Source organism: Panthera onca, chromosome B2 (genome assembly GCF_046562875.1).
Source record: "Panthera onca isolate mPanOnc1 chromosome B2, mPanOnc1 haplotype 2, whole genome shotgun sequence".
In the NCBI taxonomy this organism is placed as follows: domain Eukaryota; kingdom Metazoa; phylum Chordata; class Mammalia; order Carnivora; family Felidae; genus Panthera; species Panthera onca.
In genome coordinates, this window is record NC_138343.1 from 38027956 (window position 1) to 38047341 (window position 19386).

At 49.5% G+C, this 19386-nt stretch overlaps 1 protein-coding gene across 6 annotated transcripts in view; it reads left to right on the forward strand.

Moving 5' to 3' along the window:
* DAAM2 (dishevelled associated activator of morphogenesis 2) overlaps positions 1–19386 on the forward strand; it is a 118236-nt gene that overhangs the window by 38403 nt on the left and 60447 nt on the right. The window contains exon 1 of one of the 6 annotated variants that reach the window (XM_081795739.1): positions 10083–10103. The exons of the other annotated variants lie outside the window; for them this stretch is intronic. The gene's annotated coding sequence lies outside the window, so the exon portion shown is untranslated. Of the gene's footprint in view, positions 1–10082; positions 10104–19386 lie in introns of those variants that run through there. 6 annotated transcript variants of the gene reach the window in all.

Sequence of the window (19386 nt, forward strand, 5' to 3'; positions counted from 1 at the left end):
GACAGAGTGTGAGCGGGGGAGGGGCAGAGAGAGAGGTTAGACACAGAACCCGAAGTAGGCTCCAGGCTCCAAGCTGTCAGCACAGAGCCTGCTGCGGGGCTCAAACTCACGGACTGTGAGATCCTGACCTGAGCTGAAGTCAGACGCTTAACTGACTGAGCCACCCAGGTGCCCCCAAGGGCTTACTTTCTAATGAAAATCCCTGAAGACTGACAGGATGGGAGTTAAGGCCACCGTCACCCTGGAGACAGCAATCTCCAGGTGAGGGATTTCTCCATTCTTCGGCGCCTGCACTCTCCCCCCCAGATGTTGTATTGTCCACAGTGGTATCACCCTTCCCGGATTCCTGGCTCTGCCTCCTTCCCCAGCCTGTGTTACAGACCCCTCACCTATACGCCCACTGTGCCCTGTGCAGCAATTGCCCAGCATGCTGTCCCTCCCTGACCTTCTCACCAGTTTTCCCTTCTTCCCCGACTGAGAGTAGTTTTAATGAGTGTTTTATTCACCACCACATGCCTATGGCGTGCGGTGCCTGGCTCAGAGTGGAGGTTCTGTACATAACTGTGGAATGAATGAATCCACAGGACAGACACTGGGTCTCACTTACTCATCTTCGCCATCCATGCTAGGCTTGGGTGTCTGTCTGTTTTCATCTCTTTCTGGGTCAGTCGTCAGTGGGATGGATGCTAGGGGAAATTGCTGGAAAGCTGGGGAGTTGTGAGAAATTGGAGAAGGAGGAGGAAACCCCTGCTTGGAACCTGCTCTTGACTGTGTCCCCTCTGTGACTTGGCCGCAGGAGGCTCATTTGCCTTTGAACACATTCCTTCCCGCAGGCTGGGAAGGCAGGTGGGCTTCAGGGCTCACAGACCTGGGCTCTAAATCCCACACCCTCCTTGTGCTGAGGCCGGCGTCTTCCTCCTCGTGTGTGTGGGGACAGGGCAGTGCTGAGGGACAGAGCTGCCCCTACAGCCCTCGGGTTCAGTCAGCACAGCTGGGCCGGCCAGAGAGCAGGCCGCCCGGGAATGGCTGGGAGGCAAGTCCAGGCCTCGGGCCCACCTCCCCCAAGGCCAGGATGTGGCGTGGGACCCAGGCGGGTGGAGGTTCCCACCGCTCAGCTCCTGCGCTCTCTCCCAAATGCTGCAGGCCTAGGCAGTGCCTCTCAGCAGGAGGGGGTGGGGAGAGACTCCAGCTGCCTGGGTCAAGACCCCATATCAGGACCAGGGCAGCCCCGCAGGCACCCACCTCTGACATTTATCCTCTACCTGGACAGCTGCCAGTGGTCCTGCGGCCCAGCCTTGCCTTGCGTGGGGGATGGGAAGAGAGTCTGGAATTAACCATTGCAGGCCCTGCCTGAGTCAGGCCAAGCCTTGTGCGCCCATCCATCCATCGTGTACAGAGGGTTGGGATGGGCATGTTCACAAACGTTATCGGATTTAATCCTGACATCAGTTTGGGGGTAGAGGCACAAACCCATTTTCCAGATGAGTAAACTGAGGCATGTGGCGTTCCATAATCTGCCTAAGGTTGTAAGTTAGTAAAGTTTCGTAGGAATTCATTCTTCATTACAAAGGCCCATTGTGTGCTAGGGAATGATTCTAGGCCCTGTGGATACGGCACTGAGTGATGGACAAAGACATCTCAAGGAGAGAGAGAATGCAAAAGTGGATAGTGTCTCATATGGTAGTAAGTCCATGTGGAAAATGGGAGGGAGAGGGGTTGTTTAAAATGGTCGTGGAAAAACTCGCTGAGAAAGTGTACAATTGTTAATGTCCATGCCGGACTTGCTAGGCATGCCCTCGTCACCATATACAAGCCCACTATTTAACCCCCTCCCCCACCCAGTTAACCTTATGAGGCAGATTGCTCTGATTCCCATTCTCAGATGGGGACACTGAGGCACAGGGAGGTAAAGTCACTTGCCAGAGAGGACAGCGGATGGAAGCGGTGCTAGGATCCGTGCTCAGGCAGCCGAACTCCCCAGCTCTGGCTCATAACCATGGCCAGGGAGCCAGTAGGGAGGGCAGGAGCCCAGCAGCCCCCACCTCACAGGCCAGGCCGATGCAGAGGAGCGGACAGGATGAGTTAGCAGCAAACCTGGGTGAAAGGGGAGGGTTTAGAAGCTAAAATTAGAAGCCAAGTTTAGAAGCTAAAATTCTAGCATCTCAACCCCATCCTCTCCCTGAGGTCTTTGCTGCTTCTCAGAAAGGAGTCTCCGGACCAGGGTTCTTGAGCTAGCACTCCGCGAGATAAAATGTAGCCCCTTGAAGAATTCATCATCAATAAGAACAGGACAGGGTAAATACTGTGGTAAGGGGTAAAGCCCAAAGGCTGCCCCTCACCCTTCTCCTCCCCTCCCTGCCCCTCGCCTGCAGCCAGCCACCCTCAGCCCTCCTAGGAATCAGATCCGAAAGAAGTGGGGCTGTTTTTGCTCTGGTCTCCCTCCGTGTCAATCTGAGAACAGCTTATTTTGTTAACGATGATGAGGATGATAGCAGCTAATGTTTACTGAAGCCTTACAGAAATAGGAAGTGAAAATATATCCAACTCCCATGTGCGGGAAAAAACAATTATGTCCTGAATTGGTAACTTGCAATACAAAGCTTGATAAATAAAGGTGCTTCAGCCTGTTCTGATGTGAGACAATGGCTCCTGGTTCAGTGAAGTCGCAATTCAGGCTCCCTGTGAGGGTGTCTTCCCGTGGGGACCTTGGGGCCACAGGGTCCCTGTGATATCCACTGATTTGTTCTGTGTTCCCTCGGCTTCTGGAGCCCCTGTGCTAAAATCCACTGAAGGGGCCATGTCTGGTCTCGTCCCAGGGCTTTTGAAGGGAAACCTGGCACCCGCTGCTCAAGCTTTGGCTTCCTCAGGCCCCTTGGCTCTCCTGGGACACCCGCCTGTCCCTGGAGGATTCCGGTGTCCACCTGTTGTCTGGATGTGAGGACTGTAAATGGGTGGGCCTGAGGGCAGCCCCTGGTGCTTGCTAACCTTCCTGCGACAGAGCCATGTTTCTCTGAGCCCTGCTGAAGGTGGGGCTTCTCCAAGGGACATGGCATTTCCCTGTTCTGGAATTCTCTAAGTCATTGAGTCATTTATTTATTTATTTTTTTTTAATTTTGAGTGAGAGAAAGAGAACATGAGTGGGGAGGGGCAGAGAGAGAGAGAGAGAGAGAGAGAGAATCCCAAGCAGGCTCAGTGCTGTCAGCGCAGAGCCTAATGCAGGGCTTGAACTCACAAACCATGAGATCATGACCTGAGCTGAAACCAAGAATCTGGATGCTTAACTGACTTGAGCCTCCCAGGCATCCATAATTGGGTCATTTCTAATGATGTCGCCCTCCTCAGCCCCCAGGTGGGGAAGGGAGTGAAATCCTGGCCATTTACTTCATTTCCCTCCTAGTCCTAGAAAGGCTTTTTCTTTATTCCTGACTGGAGAAAACAGCGTTACCTCTTTGAGGCCGTTCCCAACTCTGTTGACCTTTGTGTTCTGGGGGTGGGGGTGGGGGGGTCCTCGGTGTTATTTGCCTGGGGAAAATAATGTCATGGCTTTGTTCTGATATTAGAAGGTTCGAGAGAAAGGAAAGGGAAAAAAAATGAAACACTTGGATTTCCCAGGGCAAAATATATTACGAGATATTTTAAATATTTTCCTTGTACAATACCCTGTATCAGACATACAGTATCATTCCTGAATTATCAGTTATGAGCGTGCCGGATGAAAGCATAGTGTGACAACCTCGTCCCCACTCTGCTTCCCGAGGCCCTTGACTCGCAGCTAGGTGCCTTCTTCCACCTTCCTCACAGAGCCCGGTGCAGCTCTGACTCTCTGCTCTCCAGTCTGCTGAAGCCCTGCCCTCTTTGGGGTGCCAGGAGCTATTTTTTCAGCTACCAAGGAGTGGTGGTGCTGCATTTGAAAACTCCACTCTGGCCTTCGTTTGTGGTGGAGTCGAAAGGCCAAGGCGGGTATCTGGGCACCAGCTAAAAATAGCCAGGGGAAATAGCTTCTCGCTTTACAAATTTAGCTTTTATTACATAAGTAGTTATTGGTATTATAACGTTAACTCTAAATAAAAGTAGGGGAAAAAATCCACCTACAGTCATACCACATGCACATGGATTCATTTTTCCAAAAGCCCCAATGTCCTGGGCATTCTGAGATGGAGGGGCAAGGGAGGGAAGGGAGCAAGTCAGCAGGAAGTGATTAAGGTGACCTGGAATGGCAGGCACTAAGCCAACGCACAGGCTCCACTTCAGATTTACTGCTTCTCTTCATTGCCTCCTCCAGGAAGCCTCCCCTGGTATCCTCCTTGTCAATGACTGGGACATATGAGATGCCGCTTTCTGTTCACATCACGATGTCTGGCTTGTGTGTCCCATATTGTATTATGATTATCTGGTTAAGTGCCTGGCTCTCCCACTAGACTCGGATCTCCAGGACATAGCAGGAATATCTTATTCTTCTCTGTATCTCCAGTGCCTGGGAGATCCAAGCAAGTCAAAGTTAAGATGCCAAATAGAGAGGGGCTCCTGGGTGGCTCAGTTGGTTAAACTTCCGACCTCGGCTCAGGTCATGGTCTTGCAGTTTGTGGGTTCGGGCCCTGCATCGGGCTCTGTGCTGAGAGCTCAGTGCCTGGAGCCTGCTTTGGATTCTGTCTCTCTCTCTCTCTCTCTCTCTCTCTTTCTCTGCCTCTCCCCTACTTGTGCTCTGTCTCTGTCTCTCAAAAATAAATGTAAAAAAAATTTTTTTTAAAAAAGATGTCCGATAGAGGGGTCAAGACAGTCACTGAAGAAGACGTGTGTGCTGACGCTCAGACAAATTCTAAGATCTGCAGAATGGTGAGCGACATGGAACCACGGAGTGTGTTACCTGCGTCTGATATGGACATGTTTTCTTTGGTGTGTTTTGTGCGTGTGCGAGGGAGAGAGAGAGAAGGAAGATCTGGTGTATCCCACCAGTGGCTGTGAGGTCTCTTCTCACATTAGAAGAGGGGGTTAAAGAGCATGAGCCAGAACTTGAAGAGCATGACAAGGGGCCTCGTGTTCTCCTTTGCACAGTATAAGCTCCAGATCCTGTGCTTCTTCCTTAGCCCACGGTAGGGGGTGGGGGGGAGGTCAGGGGCTGTGCCTTCTTCATGCTGCAAACCCCGCTGTCTGGCACAGTGCCTAGGCACGGAGTAGGCATGTGGTGAAGGCTCGCGGGATGGATGGATGGATGGATGGATGGATGGGTGTGCACATGGGGGGAGAAACTCTCGTAATCCAGGGAAGTTCAGTTCAGGGAGATGAGCACTGAGTCTAGTTAGGAAACAGGGAAGGGGCATGGGTTGGCAGAGACAGCAGCTTTGTCGTTGGATGAGGGGAAGCGGGCCGTTGGTGTCCCTGTTGGTTTGGATACTTCTAACCAGACGCTGACTCGGAATGGCCATCTCGTGGGGGAGAGGAGGACCAGGGGGGCTGTGGGAAGTCATGCAAAGACACAGGCATAGAGAGAGCATTTTCCCCCTTTAATTTTGCTTCTTTTCCTCCAGCACAAGAATTGGACACATTGCTCAGATTCCTTGAGTCCCTAGGGCAGGGGTGGGGGTGCCTTGAGGGGGGGCAGTTCTAACAAATGAGCCCGGACAGAGGCATGTGGAATATGGCCCAGAGAGAAGGGGGGGCGGGCAGAGTGAGTTGTGAACTTGGGGAGGAGGAAGTTCTATTTTGGGTGCCTTTGAATCCCAGCCCCTCTCTCAGCCTGATCTGCAACAGACCCCCACCCTCTGCCACTTGTGTGCACTGGCTTATGCTCTGTTTCTGGCTCCCCTCCCTGCATCCTTTAAGGCTTGGCTCATTCTCTCCTTGGTGTTCTGCCTCTGGGTATTCTTGCCTGAATCCAAAACCTCTTCCCAGTCTTTTCAAAGGAGCCATCCCTAGCTAGCAATATCTACAAATGATAATTAACATAGTTTATCCCCATTCCTCTTGTGTGCCACGCACCGCACTAGGAGCTTCGTGTGTCCCCGTCCAGGTCATCCGAAACACATGAGTCATTCCTCCTGTGATCTGGATTTGACAAACAAAGAAGCTGAGCCTCAGAGAGGGTGAGTGAGCCAGGCAAGGTTATCCTGCTAGTAGGTCGCAAAGCCGTGGCTAGAAACCAAATTGGCCTGTCTTCTCTTCCCACGGCTACCCAGCCCTCCCTCTGAATCAGAAACTCTGGGGGTGGGGCTCAGTGAGCCGCATTTCAACAAGCCCCCCGCCCAGGAGACTCTAGAACTGCCGATCTGGCTCCAAGCTGTCTGACAACCCACAAGTCCACCAATATTTGGAGAGAGCTGGTCCATTCGCGGCCATTCCTCATCCTTACAAGTCTGTCTGCTGGCTCTGGCCCTGGGGCGAGGTGTTCCTGAGAGCTTGTTTCCCTGCTTGTGAGATAGAAACACTCCAACCCTTAGGGAGGACATCCCTGCCATCTCGTTTTCAGGAGAGGATCTCCCAAGGGTGGTTACTTGATACTGATGGCACCTTAGCATCACTTGGGGAACTTTGACAAAACATCAGTCAGTGTCTGGCTCCCTCCCCAGACCAGGCCAGTGTCGCTGGGGGTGGGGCGAGGCCATGAGTGGCTCTAACATGCGTGGGGAGAAGGTGGGGGATGGTGCAGGCTGTTCACTCTCAGGCCTCATCCTCTCCATCACTTCCTCAAGGGAAGAGGCGAGGCATCTCTAAGCAGTAATTCTAGGAGAAGTAATGAGCTGGGCCTGCCAATACTTCCTCCCCTTTCTGGGATCTGTTGCCTGCAGGGTGGCTGCTTCCGGCCAGTTCTGGGAGATGAGGTCAGGAGCCCACTCCTGTGGGAGGTCCACAGTCACCCTCCTAGGCTGGTGACTGGACACGTGGGCTGGCCTCACTGAATGGAATATGAAGCAGTCCGTTTGGCCAGAGACATAAAGCCACGGACTTGGACAGCTTTATCAGAGCGGGGCTGATATTGTGACCTCCATCTGTCAGCTTCATGCATCAGTTCCTCAAATGGTCCTGAGCTCGAGCAGGTCGAGGCAGGTTTTCCCCGACACCATGTACTTGACAGAGTTAGTATTGAATTTAATGAGCTGGCATGAACAAGCCAGCTGGTTAGTTAGTGGTCAGTAAACATTTGTCACATGTGCATGAACGCCAAGGCCCCCTCTGATCACCACTACACCTCCCTGAGGTCTGACCTCCCAGCCTCAAACCACCTCCACCACCAAGCCCTTGGTATCTGACAGTTAACTCCTTAAACCCTACTTTACTGGAAGCAGTGCCACTGGCTCTTAGTAGGGGTTTGCCAAGGATCTAGCTGTAGTTGAGAGAAGAGCAAATGATTTAGAATTGGCTCCGCCTTTTTATGAACAAGTTCCCAGGTAATGCTGATTGTGCTGGGCTAGGGACACTTTCTGAGATCACCTGACTTAAATGAAAACAAAAGGCAGGTGAACTCTGGCTTTAGGGATTGCCCCGGGGCAGTTGGCTGAGGGGGGAGAGAGAGTTCTTGACCTGGATGTGGTCCAGTGTTTTGCAAGTCTGGCTGCAAATTTGAATCACCTGAGACTATGAACTCTTGCTATTTGCAACAATGTGGATGGAACTAGAGGGTATTATGCTAAGGGAAATAAGTCAGAGAAAGAGATCATCTGATTTTACTCATGTGGAATTTGAGAAACTCAACAGATGAACATGGGGGAAGGGAAGAAAAATAATATCAAAACAGAGAGGCAAACTCTTAAATACAGAGAACAAATTGAGGGTTGCTGGAGGGAGGTAAGTGGGGGGATGGGTTAAACGGGTGATGGGTAGTAAGGAGGGCACTTTTAGAGATGAGCACTGGGTGTTATATGTAAGAGATAAATCACTGGGTTCTACTCTTGAAGTCAAGACTGTATGTTATGTTATGTTATGTTATGTTAACTGTATATTAACTGTATGTTAACTAACTTGAACTAAAAACAAAAAAGAATCACCTGCTGAAACTTAACAACTACCAGAGCCCAATAGGCTCAATACTCATCCGGGTTTCCCAGGATGGAGAGGTCCCCTGCGATGTGGGACTTTCAGTACTAAAACCAGGACAATCTCGGGCAAACCCGGAAGAGCAGCTCACCCTGCTGTCTCCCCCACACTCACCCAGTGATTCTGTTTTCGCTGGTTCTCGCTGGGATTCAGGCATCGATATTTTCCACTGTGCCCTGCACTTCTGCCGTGCGGTGAGGTGTGAGATCCTGAAGGACTTGATCAGGAAAGACGGGGTGAATTGTGAAGAAGCATTTCGCAGTGTTCTGTGAAATGAGGGAGCACTGGTTAAAGGCAGAGGGGACAGGATGGAAGGAGGGGATACCCAGAAAGTGCAGTTCCAGGGGGAGGTGGATAATGGGCCTCCATTACTGGGCCCTGAGGGACGGACGAGGTGCCCTGCTGGGTCAGTAAAGCCACTTTGGTGGAGAGAATTGGGGCAGAGTTTGCAGGGATGTCCGAGTCAAAGAAAGGTGGTTTAGCAATGGGAGAGTCCACACAGAGACTGCTCCCAGGGCTTGTAGCTGCTGGCGGGGCGGCCTGGCTTCTGTAGCCTGAAGTCCTGGAGCCAGGGCCTGGACTCCCTTGGAGGAAACATCCCCTTTCTCGAAGCGCAGAGAGGAAAGCTGTCTCTTACACGGTTTATGCGAGATGCCTTTCGCTTGCAGGAAAGAGGGGAGAAAATAGACCCAAACAGAGATGGAGATGTCCTGTGTTTTGCCTGGGAATGCCGGGATCTGACTGAACTGTGCAGGTTTATAAAGGAGCATGCCTTTGCCTCTCGCTGAATGTCACTTGAGACGCCTCTTGAGGGTGTCTGGCCAAGGTCTGGATGCCTTTGACCTCCAGTGGATTCCAGAAGAGAAAAGGTCTAAGTACCTACGTTTTTTGGGTTTGCCATGAAGGTTTACTTCTGGGCGATTAATAACTTTCTCCTCTTTTTTCTACCCCACCTCCACCCACTGCCATCAGATGTCTTTCGATCGGGAAGTGAGCTTGCAGTATGCGAGGCACTGTGCCATGAACCACTCCTCTGGGGCTCAGAGTCTAGAGAAAGAAAAAAGTGCATTGGTGTGAAAAATATAAATTAATGCAAGAAATGAAATAGCATGGGGTGCCACAAAGTGGTATCTGATGAAGTGTCCTATAGACAGAGCGGACAGAGTGCTCGGAGTGTATTTTGGAGAATTCAGGTGGGTTGGGATGGTCAGGAAGGCTGCCCGGGGAAGGTAGGATCTGCAGAGGGGTAGAGGGAGGGAGAGGAAGCAGAGGTGGGCATGGGGGAAATAATGTGAGCCCAAAAGTGGAACAAGCAGAGTGGGTCTTCACTGTATTTCAAAGATAACACAGTGTCTCGAGTTTGGTATTTATCCAGTCGCAGGATCAACCGTCTTTGCGTATGTGTAATGTAATAGCACACTGATATGTTTTATGATAGGGCCAAGAATTCAGGAAATACTACAATGTATTTAAATTCTGCTGCTCTTATCAAGTTCCTGCTGTGCGTGCTGAAGGAGCCCCATGAGGGGACTTGGGGGTACAAGCGGAAATGTCCGTGTCCTCTGGGAATTTCAATCCCACGAGCGATGTGCATTTAGGGAGGAGGAAGACAATGAGGTTGGAAACCAGGGGACGTGGTGGAGTGGAGGGGTGAGGTGGGATACAGAGGAGAGACGGGGCGGAGAGCAGTCTAGCAGTTACTGAGTTGCCCATCAAGGCCATTTGGGCAGGAAGCCACCCCAGATTAAAGTAACTTGTCTCTGTTCCGTCCCAACCATTCAGGGACTGTGGGTAACATTTTTGGAAACATGCAGGGAGTGGCTGGCTGGGCTGCTCTTCCTGGGAAAGACTCCCTGAGCTGGCTGCCCTAGAAGACGGGCAGGACCAGCTGCATGATTTGCGGGACCCTGTGCAAAATGGAAAAGCAAGGCTCCTTGTTCAAAAATTAGGAAAGATTCAGGACAACGACAGGAGAGCCTTAAGGCAAGCAGAGCTGAGAGTGCCCAGCTCACATGCCCAAGAGGCTGGTCCAGAGGAGGGAACAGCCTGGACCTCTCTGTGACTCTGTGTGTGTGGTAAGATGATGGTAAGATGATGGGCTGGGTTGCTGTCTGTGGCTGGGGTCAAGGTTTCTCTGTACTAGTGGCATGGGTGATGGGGGAAGGGACGGGGTACCACAGGAGGCTGCCATGGCTGTGGGGCACTGACCGTTTTACACGATGCTGCCATTGACACCCTGCCATCTCTATGCAGCGGGAAGGCTACGTCTGAGCTTTAGAATTGACCAAACTGAGACTCACATGTTTTATGAACACGGTATTAACTTGGGCAACTTGCTTACATTCTCTAAGCCTTAACTTCCCTATATATAAAAATTCAGATCATAAAATCACAAATGGATGTTAAAGTTTGAGCCCAGCCCAGTTTATAGTAAACGTTAGTATCCTTTCTAGAAATGTATTGAGTATCTATCTTGTAAAAGTGTGGAGCACGCAGTGGTTTGGGGACACATTTCAGATAGCAGAGGGAGAGGGAGTGTATGCCCTATTATAATATATCCCCAGAGGAAACCCAGTTCTATCTGATGGGCACGCATGTATACACAGAGGAACACACACACACACGTACACGTGTACACACACATCTGGAGCTGAATTGAAACTGGGTCGGAATGAGGTGGTTTGTTTAATAGGAAAGAGCCCCCGTTTGGGTATCCTCCCCTCTTGGCTTTGAACCTCGGTATCCTCCTCAGTCAAAAATCGTGATCTCACTGAGTTGTCTTGAGATTAAATGAGATGATGAATGGGAATGTCCCGTCTCTGGTCCATGGCAGGTGCGAGCATCTTTTGAATGGGTCTCTCCTGCTGGGCCATAAGGTGGTGCTGAAGACAAGACACAGAATTCCCCACAGTAACATTTCCTGACTATTAAGCTCAGGTAGCTCCTTACAAACTAAGGGGGCTGATTTTCAGTGATATTCCTGTTTCCTCGGCTTATGTACTTTGGGAGGCGAACTGGGTCTTCTCTCTGCTGAGACTTGAAAGTCAGTAGAATCCTGTGTATTTGCTGACACATATACACACACCAGAAATACACATGCACAGATAAAGACACACTATACATATCACACATAACCATCCCACACATCTACCTCTGCATCACAGAGTCAAACCCTCTCACGCATTCATTTCTTCTGTTTCTTCTTCGGTCAGTTCTGAGCCTTTCCTATACTTGTTTGTGTAGCGTACAAGGTCAGGTACCCCCCCTCCAACTTCCTATCCTGCCCAATTCACATCCCTCCTTATGCCTTGTCCTGAAAACTCCTTGTCATAGCCACTGTTCTCAGCCCCCCTCCCCATCTCTTCTGCCTCTGACAAATTCCAGGACTGTAACCCAGGCTTAGAGAGCCCTATTTTTATCCACCCAGAAGCCCTGGGCTGCTGTCACCCCAGCCCTACCCCCAGAGACTTCCAGATGGAAGCAGGTTTGTGACTGTTTATGTTTCATTGGGCTTCCAACCCCCTCCTTACTCTGCTCCTGGCAGCCTCTTAGCTTCTCCCACTTTCGTGGGATGAGCTCTGAACCTTAGCCACCACTATGAGGAGTCTGGAGCCTGGAGAGGAGGAGGGAATGGAGTTTGAGGGCCTGTGATGTGCTCAGTGCTGTGCTGGCCACCTGATAATGTGCTCACAGTAGCCCTGGGAGGTGGGCTTGGTCATCTGTGTGCCCACAAAGGAAATGAGGCTCTTAGATACTAAATAACCTAGCCACAGGCTAATAAAAACATGTATTCTTTCAGTGTACCAGGAACCTGCCTCCTGGAAGATGAGGCCAGATCAGCTGATTCTTGCCAGGTTTGGGCCCTGGGCCCAGGTAGGAGGGGTAATTCCTTATTCCCATTCCCTACTTCTCAGGTTTTTCCTGGAATCTCTATAGTATTATAATATAATGTAATATAGGTAATATTATTTATAATATTGGTAACCTTCTAGAGAGTAACCAGCTGCAGTGGCTAGAGTGGCCACTCTCTAATGGCCTTGACGGTTTGATAGTGTGAGGCTATAAATAGACCTGTTTTGTTTTTTTGCTACATTATTGAAGTATAATTGATGTGCAATAAACCATATGTAATTAAGATACTTAGCTTGATACATTTTAACATAGGTATACACCTCTGAATCCCTACCCCAATCAAGATTGTGAACATGTCCATTATCCCCAAAGTTCCCTTATGTCCTTTCAAAATCCACCCCCTCCCTGCCTACCCTCCCCTGCCTCCATAGGCAACCACCCAACTGGTTTTAATCACTATAGGTTAGTTTCATTTTCTCAAGCTTCAGATAAACAGAATTGTACCATACTAATCATTTTTGCCTCTGGAGTTTTTTTTCTTTAGCATAATTATTTTGAGCTCTGTCCACATGTAGCATGTATTGATAGTTCATTCCTTTTTATTGCTGAATAGTATTCTACTCTGTGGAAAACTATACAATTAGATTATTGATTCACCTGTTGATGGGCGTTTGGGTTGCCTCTAGTTTGGAGCTACTCCAGATCAAGCTTCTGTGAACATTCAGGAATAGGACTGTGTATGGGCATGTGCTGGCATTTCTCTTGGATAAATACCTAGGACTGGAACAACCAGATCATACGGAGGTGTGTGTTTAACTTTCTAAGCAATGGCCAAACTGTTTTCCATATTGGAGATGCCATTTTGTGTTCCCAGAGCAGTGCGGGAAGGTTCCATTTCTTCCAGGTCCTCACTGGAGTGTAGGATGTAGATCTGATTTCAAGGCTTGGCCGGTATGGAATTTGCGAGCCCACCAAATGGCCAAACCGAACAATTAAAGCAGGTGGCTCTCCATTGGGACTGGGGACTCTGAGGGATGCTGAACTGAGGGATGCAGAATCACGTGCTCCTAGAGAAATGAGTCAAAAACTGCAGGATGCTGAGAACGGGGAGAAATGATGGGGTCAGCGCTGGTCCCATCATGAGACTGTGTGGGGTTGGACCAGGTCTGGAGCATGGGGTTTGGGAATGAAACCCACGCACCCGAGGCATTTTGGAAAAGTGGTGGCAAGAATTGGTAACAGGATAGGGCATTCGGAATGGAAGAAAAAAGAGCAGTGGAAAGAGACCCTGAGCTTTGGGGACCTAGCTTTGTGAGGGCAGGAGCTGCACCTGTTCAGTTAGTTGCCTCTATGTCCCCAGCACCAAGAGCAGTGCCAGGCACAGAGGGAGTGCTAACAACAGTGGTGGTTGAATGAATGAGCAAATGAGTGAATGATGAACTAATGGGAGCCCAGGGGATAGGATCCAGTCAACCCGCATCATTTAGCACTTCATGTAGTCTATGTCACAGAGCCTAGTGTCAGGGGCGGGAGAAGCTCTGGAGAGCCTGTGGTTCGCCCTGCTCATTTACCGACAAGGTTCAAAGAAATTATACTCTCTTGTCCCAGGTAGCCTGCAAAGGTAGAGATGGGATTCAATCCTAAGCCTCCTCATTTGTAGCCTAAAGTTCATCTTCTTTTAAAAATAACATTGGGGCTCCTGCATAGGTCAGTCGGTTAAGTGTTTAACTCTTGGTTTTGGCTCAGGTCATGATCTCACAGTTCGTGGGTTCGAGCCCCGGGCTCTGCACTGACAGCTGAAAACCTGCTTGGGATTCTTCTCTCCCTCTCTCTCGGCCCCTCCCCTGCGTGTGTTTTCTCCCCCCCCTCCAATAAATAAATAAACTTTAAAAACAACCTTATTTTTTTCTGATGAAAATAATAAATGCTTGTAATGGGAAATTTGGAAAAATCTAGAAAAGTAAGAAAAATAACCCCAAACTCCAACACAAATAAAATTACTTCAGCCTGCCGTGTGTGTGTGTGTGTGTGTGTGTGTGTGTGTGTGCGCGTGTGCACGCTCTTGTGTTTATATATGTTTAATCAATACCTTACATTTTAGTATTTTGGGTGTTTTGGGTCTTTTATTATATTATGAACCCTGGGATGGATGTCTGGTCCTGGATCTTGGATGGCTGATTATTCCCAGTGCTTATTGTAATATATAGGATGTGCCCGCTAGACTGTGTGTATGAACAGGGTGGAAGAGGACTCCCATTGGGATGGAGCTCCACAAACGTTCCTCACACCCAAACATTTGTACTTCCGTCCTAACCATGTCCACACTTCATTATGTTTATTGGCTTGATTCTTTCCCTTCCGCCACCAAACCGAGCTCTTGTTTTCTATGGTTTTTTTCCAGCCCTTAGTGTGGTACTTAGGTGCACCACAAGCATCTGTTAGAATGAAGGAACAGGTAAAATGGTATAAACAAGAGTGAGGGGCAGGTGAGGGGTCACCTGGGCCTACGTTTCAACCACATTTGCCATCGAGGGGTCTGCTCAGTTCCCCTTCTCCCCTCCCCCAGTCGGTGTCCCCCTGCCACCTGGGGGACGGAATGCCTGAGACGGAATGTGCCTGTGGTCCAGGATTTATGTCCAGCGAAGAAGCCCTGAGGCACAGGCAGGGCCTTTCCTGGTGTGAATGCAGGAGTCTGAGAGGGCCTAGCAGGATGGGAAGGAGGGCACCGCGTCTGAGGAAGGCTCTGCGGGGGGTCCAGAGTGTGACCGTGTGCCCAGCCCAGCTGGGGCTCCGGGGCTGGTGGCCCCTAGGGCACCTGGGGTTCTGCCCTCATGAGTGACAGGATGCTTTTGTCCTGGGGACCCAGGAGAAGAGGAGCAGGAGGAGTGGTCAGCAAGGGCGCTTCCCCCCAGCCCTGGGCTGCCCAGAAGGGTGTGTGCTCTTAGCACGTTGGGCTGCTCTGGAGCGCACGGGAAGAAGCCATAGGCCGTTTTCCGGGCACCCTTTCAGTAAAGACAGCGTCATCTGTGTTCTGTGTGACCTGGGGGAGGGGCTTGGCTTCCCGGAAGCGGGAGGGGGTGAGGCGCCCCGTGTCACGTGTAGGGTGGTTTCCCTTTGGCGCGGAGCCCCAGACCTCTGGCTCTAATGGGTAGCAGAGACTTGGGTGTTGAAATTCCTTCTTCTCTTTTACTTCACAGCTGTTGCCCAAAGAGCTCCCCGCCACTCCCACTCGATCTCTGCCCAAGCCCTTGTTTTCTGTGCCCAGTACATGTGTTGCCAAAGCCCCCTTGCCGGCTCACACACGTGCTGTCGTGCACACCCCTCCGTGACATCTCTGGCATCCATCCCCCTCGTCTCCATTCTTGGGAGTTCAGGGCCTCATTAACTCTTACTCGGAGAGCTGCTGCCTAGATCTTCCCTATTCTTTCCCTGTCCCCTGTCATTCCCTCCATCATCAGGGCCACCAGAATTGCCTGTCTAAATCCCAGCTCCAATCCATATCTCATCTCAGACTCTCCTCACTATAAGCCAGCCACCTATCCTTCAGCGGATTCCTCTTCTTTAACCTGGCATTCAAAAACCTTCCTTTATCTGGCCCCAATCTTGTTTCCCACTGCACCTCTTTAAGTCCTGTATTTCGGCCTGGTAATAACCATAGTTAACCTTGAAACAACATGCATCAGAACTGTGCAGGTCTGTTTATAGGTGGATGTTTTTCAATAAATATGTTGGAGGGGCACCTGGGTGGCTCAGTCAGTGAAGTGAGGGACTTCTGCTCAGGTCATGATCTCGCAGTTAGTGAGTTCGAGCCCTGCGTCGGGCTCTGTGCTGACAGCTCAGGGCCTGAAGCCTGCTTCAGATTCTGTGTCGCCCTCTCTCTCTGCCCCTCCCCTGCTCACACTCTTGTCTCTCTCTCTCAAAAATAAATAACATATATATACGTACATATATGTATGTATATACACATATATATGTATGTATGTACATTTATGTATGTATGTGTGTATATGTATATATACATATATAAGTATGTACCTATGTGTATATACATATATATGTACGTGTACATATGTATATATACATTTATATATGTATGTATGTATACATGGAAATGTTTTGGAGATTTGCAGCAATTTGAAAATAAATGCACATGAACTACATAGTTCACGTATGGAAGTATTGAAAAACTTAAAAAGTTAGGTATGTCACGAAGGCACAAAAGTTTTGTAGACGCTAGTCTATTTTATAATATGCTACCATGAAATGTAGCAAATGTATCATAAAAAGTTAAAATTTCTCAAAGCTTGCACCAGCACAGACCATACATTGTGCCATTCGCAATTGAGAGAGAAGTAAACAAACATAAAGATGCCATATTAAATCACAAGTGCCTCACATTCACTGTAGCATGTGTTGTGCTGCTGTGATCATTTCCGAGCCATCTCTTGTTGCTGTTGGGGTGAGCTCCAGTGTTGTATCCGCTTCAAACGCCCTGTGACACTAATCATCTCCGCGTGAACAGTTTGCCTCTTCAGTAAATTGTGAACAGCAGGAAAAAGTGATCTTGTGGTTCTCACTATTAGTGATTAGGTTCTGGGGAGCCAAAAGTTCTACGTGGATTTTCTACTGGCGGGGGGGGGGGGGGGGTGGGGTGGTCTGTGTCCCTAACACCTGTGTTGGTCAAAGGTCTGCTTCTCAAAGGTACTTCTCTTCGCCTCTTGCTCACCTTGGGGTGTTTCTGGACACCAGGTCCTCACTCTGGTACACCTTTCTTTGTGAATGATTTCTTGGACGCCCATGACATGTGCCAAGCAACATCTTTCCTCCCTCCAAGACTCAGCTTCAGTGCTACTTCCTGTGGTGAATATTGCAGATTACCCCAGCTGCAAGTCACTTTTCCCTCCCTCCTGTCCCAGGGCCGGCACCTTCTCCCCTCCCGTGTATCCTGGGTGCTTAAGCACGAGCCTGTTTATGCCTGTACCTTCCCAGCAAGACTGTAAGTGCTGTGAGGCTAGGATTTGATGCTTGGTTCATCTTAAACACCCAGAAAATTGCTTTATCCGTGACAGTTGCTCAGGGCATAGATGGACGAATAAATGAATGCATGCTTGACTGTGATGTTAGGAGAGCTATTATCTCCTTGGTTTCTACCCCCAGGGACACAAAGAAACCTATGTTCTCTTTATCATTTCTCAAAATGAGAAAAAGCTGATTGGAAATTCCGCAACTGCCCCACAACACCCCCAAGTCAGAGAAATGTCCCTTTGGGGAATTTTCAGTTTTGCTTTCCCAGAAAGACCCCTCTTTCTCCCCTTCCCCTTTTCCCCTGTGTCTGTATCTCCCACCCCTCAGCCTCGGGCTAAGACAATTTACTTTTGCTTTCTTTGCCTTTCCCAGAGCAGAGGGGGAAACCGTAATTTAGGAGGCTGCTAAAAATAGCTCCCCCAGTCCTGGAAAGAGAGCTTGCTTATTTTTGAAAGTGCTCCCTGCCCCCTCCCCAGCCTTGCCTGAGGCTCACACTATAAGTCAGACTGTTCTGTGAGCTGTCCTGAGGCTGGCAGGAAAGTCGCAGGACTGGGGCCCCTTCAGTCCTATAGCCCCGAGCACTGTCTGAGAGATGGACCAGCAGAGGAGTGGGGATATGAGGGGTCTTCATGTTCTCCATTTTCTGTCCTAATCAGATGGGTCTCACTCCCAGCAGCCTCTCAGGGAGCACCGCGCAGGGACATTGTACCAGAAGCGGGGTCTGGAGACCTGGGTTAAGTCCTAGGCTTGGTGCTTTTCATCTTTCCAAGCCTCAGATTTCCTCATCTATATGGGAGGTGGTGGTGGTGGTAGTCATATTTACCTTGCAGGGGTGTGGTGAAAATCCGAGGTAAACCTTGAACATGGTAGGTCCTCAATAGATGATGACTCTAACTTTGTCATGATTAGAATCACTGGATTTAGAGCGCAGCCCTCTGTGTTAATGGGCAAGGCAGCGGGACATGTGATAAGCCTGTACCATCCACTAACTTGAACCGTGTGAAATTGATGATTTTGTAGATGACATAATTGAATGCTGTCACTTGTACACGATTCAGCCTAATAACACAGAAATCAAATTTTCTGTCAGGGACCAGGTGGTAAATATTTTTGGCTTTGTGGGTCACAGGGTCTCAGTTTCGTACACAACATTTAAATGAATGGGTGTAGCCGTGTTCCAGTAAAACCATTATTTACAAAAAATGGGCTGAATTTGGCCCCTGTAATATTTGCCAACTCCTGTAATAATGTGTCAGACTCATTCTTACACAGAGTGAACTTTTTTGATTCATGCAATCAGTATTCAGCCATCTTCCTAATTATAGCAGCAACTTATCTGTAGAGTTATTGATGGTGGTTATTATTACTAGACCCTCTTCTTTTTTTTTTTTTTAAAGTTTGTTTGTTTGTTTAGAGAGAAAGAGAGGCAAGGGGCAGAGAGAGAGGGAGAGAGAAGAATCCTAAGCAGGTTCCATGCTCCACGCTGGGCCCGATGTGGGGCTTGATCTCACCATTGTGAGATCATGACCTGAGCCAAAATCAAGAGTCAGACACTTAACTGACTGAGCCACCCAGGCACCCCTACTAGACCCTGTTCTAAAATTTTACAAATTTTACTAATTTAATCCTTGTGACAGCCCTCTGCTGTTATTGTTGCCTCATTTTATGGATGAGGAAACTGAGGCTCAGAGAGGGTAAGTAACTTGTGTGAAGTCCCAGAATTAGAGTAGATAGTAACTGAACAAACCCAACTGAGTGTGTAGGGTCAAGTCCGGTGTCAGTAGTTCAGGCGGCTTCAGGTTGGAAGCGGGTGTAGATAGGGTTATCAGGGACTCCAAGCCTGTTTGCTGCCCACAGAGTATGAGGGGATGGTCTTCAGAGCCTTAAAGTGGCAGCAGGCATGATAGAGGTGGGCACTGAGGAGATGGGTGGGCAGAGGGCCTGAGATGGAAAAGCACAGACTCTTCTTTGGGGAGCGAGGCCCTGGGTCATGGCCCTGTGTCTGGGGCCATTTCCTAGGTGACCCCTAGTGACACGTGAAGGGTCAGTATATAGGGAGGAATCTCTGGCCGTGGAGCAGGAAATTGTTTACATTCCTTATGTTCCATGCAGCATCTCTGGGGAGTTCTGGGCCCCATTCCCAGACCTGGGCCCCAGGGGACTTGGTAGAGAAAGGAGGGCAAAGGGGCCGGCTCCCCAGGATGCCTGAGCTCTGCCATCAGACCAAGGTTGTTGTATACCTTGTTGATTCCCTTTGCCTGTTAATTTAGCCACTAATTAATATACCACTGGTCAGGACTCTGGCCTCATGCACACCAGGTTTTCTCCTTATGCTGATCCCCTTGCCTGGATAGCCTTTCCTGACCTCTTGTACCTTTCCTTATTTCTCTCACCTCCTTCAATACTGGCTCAGTGTCACCTCCTGGAAGCCTTTTCTGACTTTCACTTCACACCTCAGGCTATGCTAGGTCCCCCTTCCTG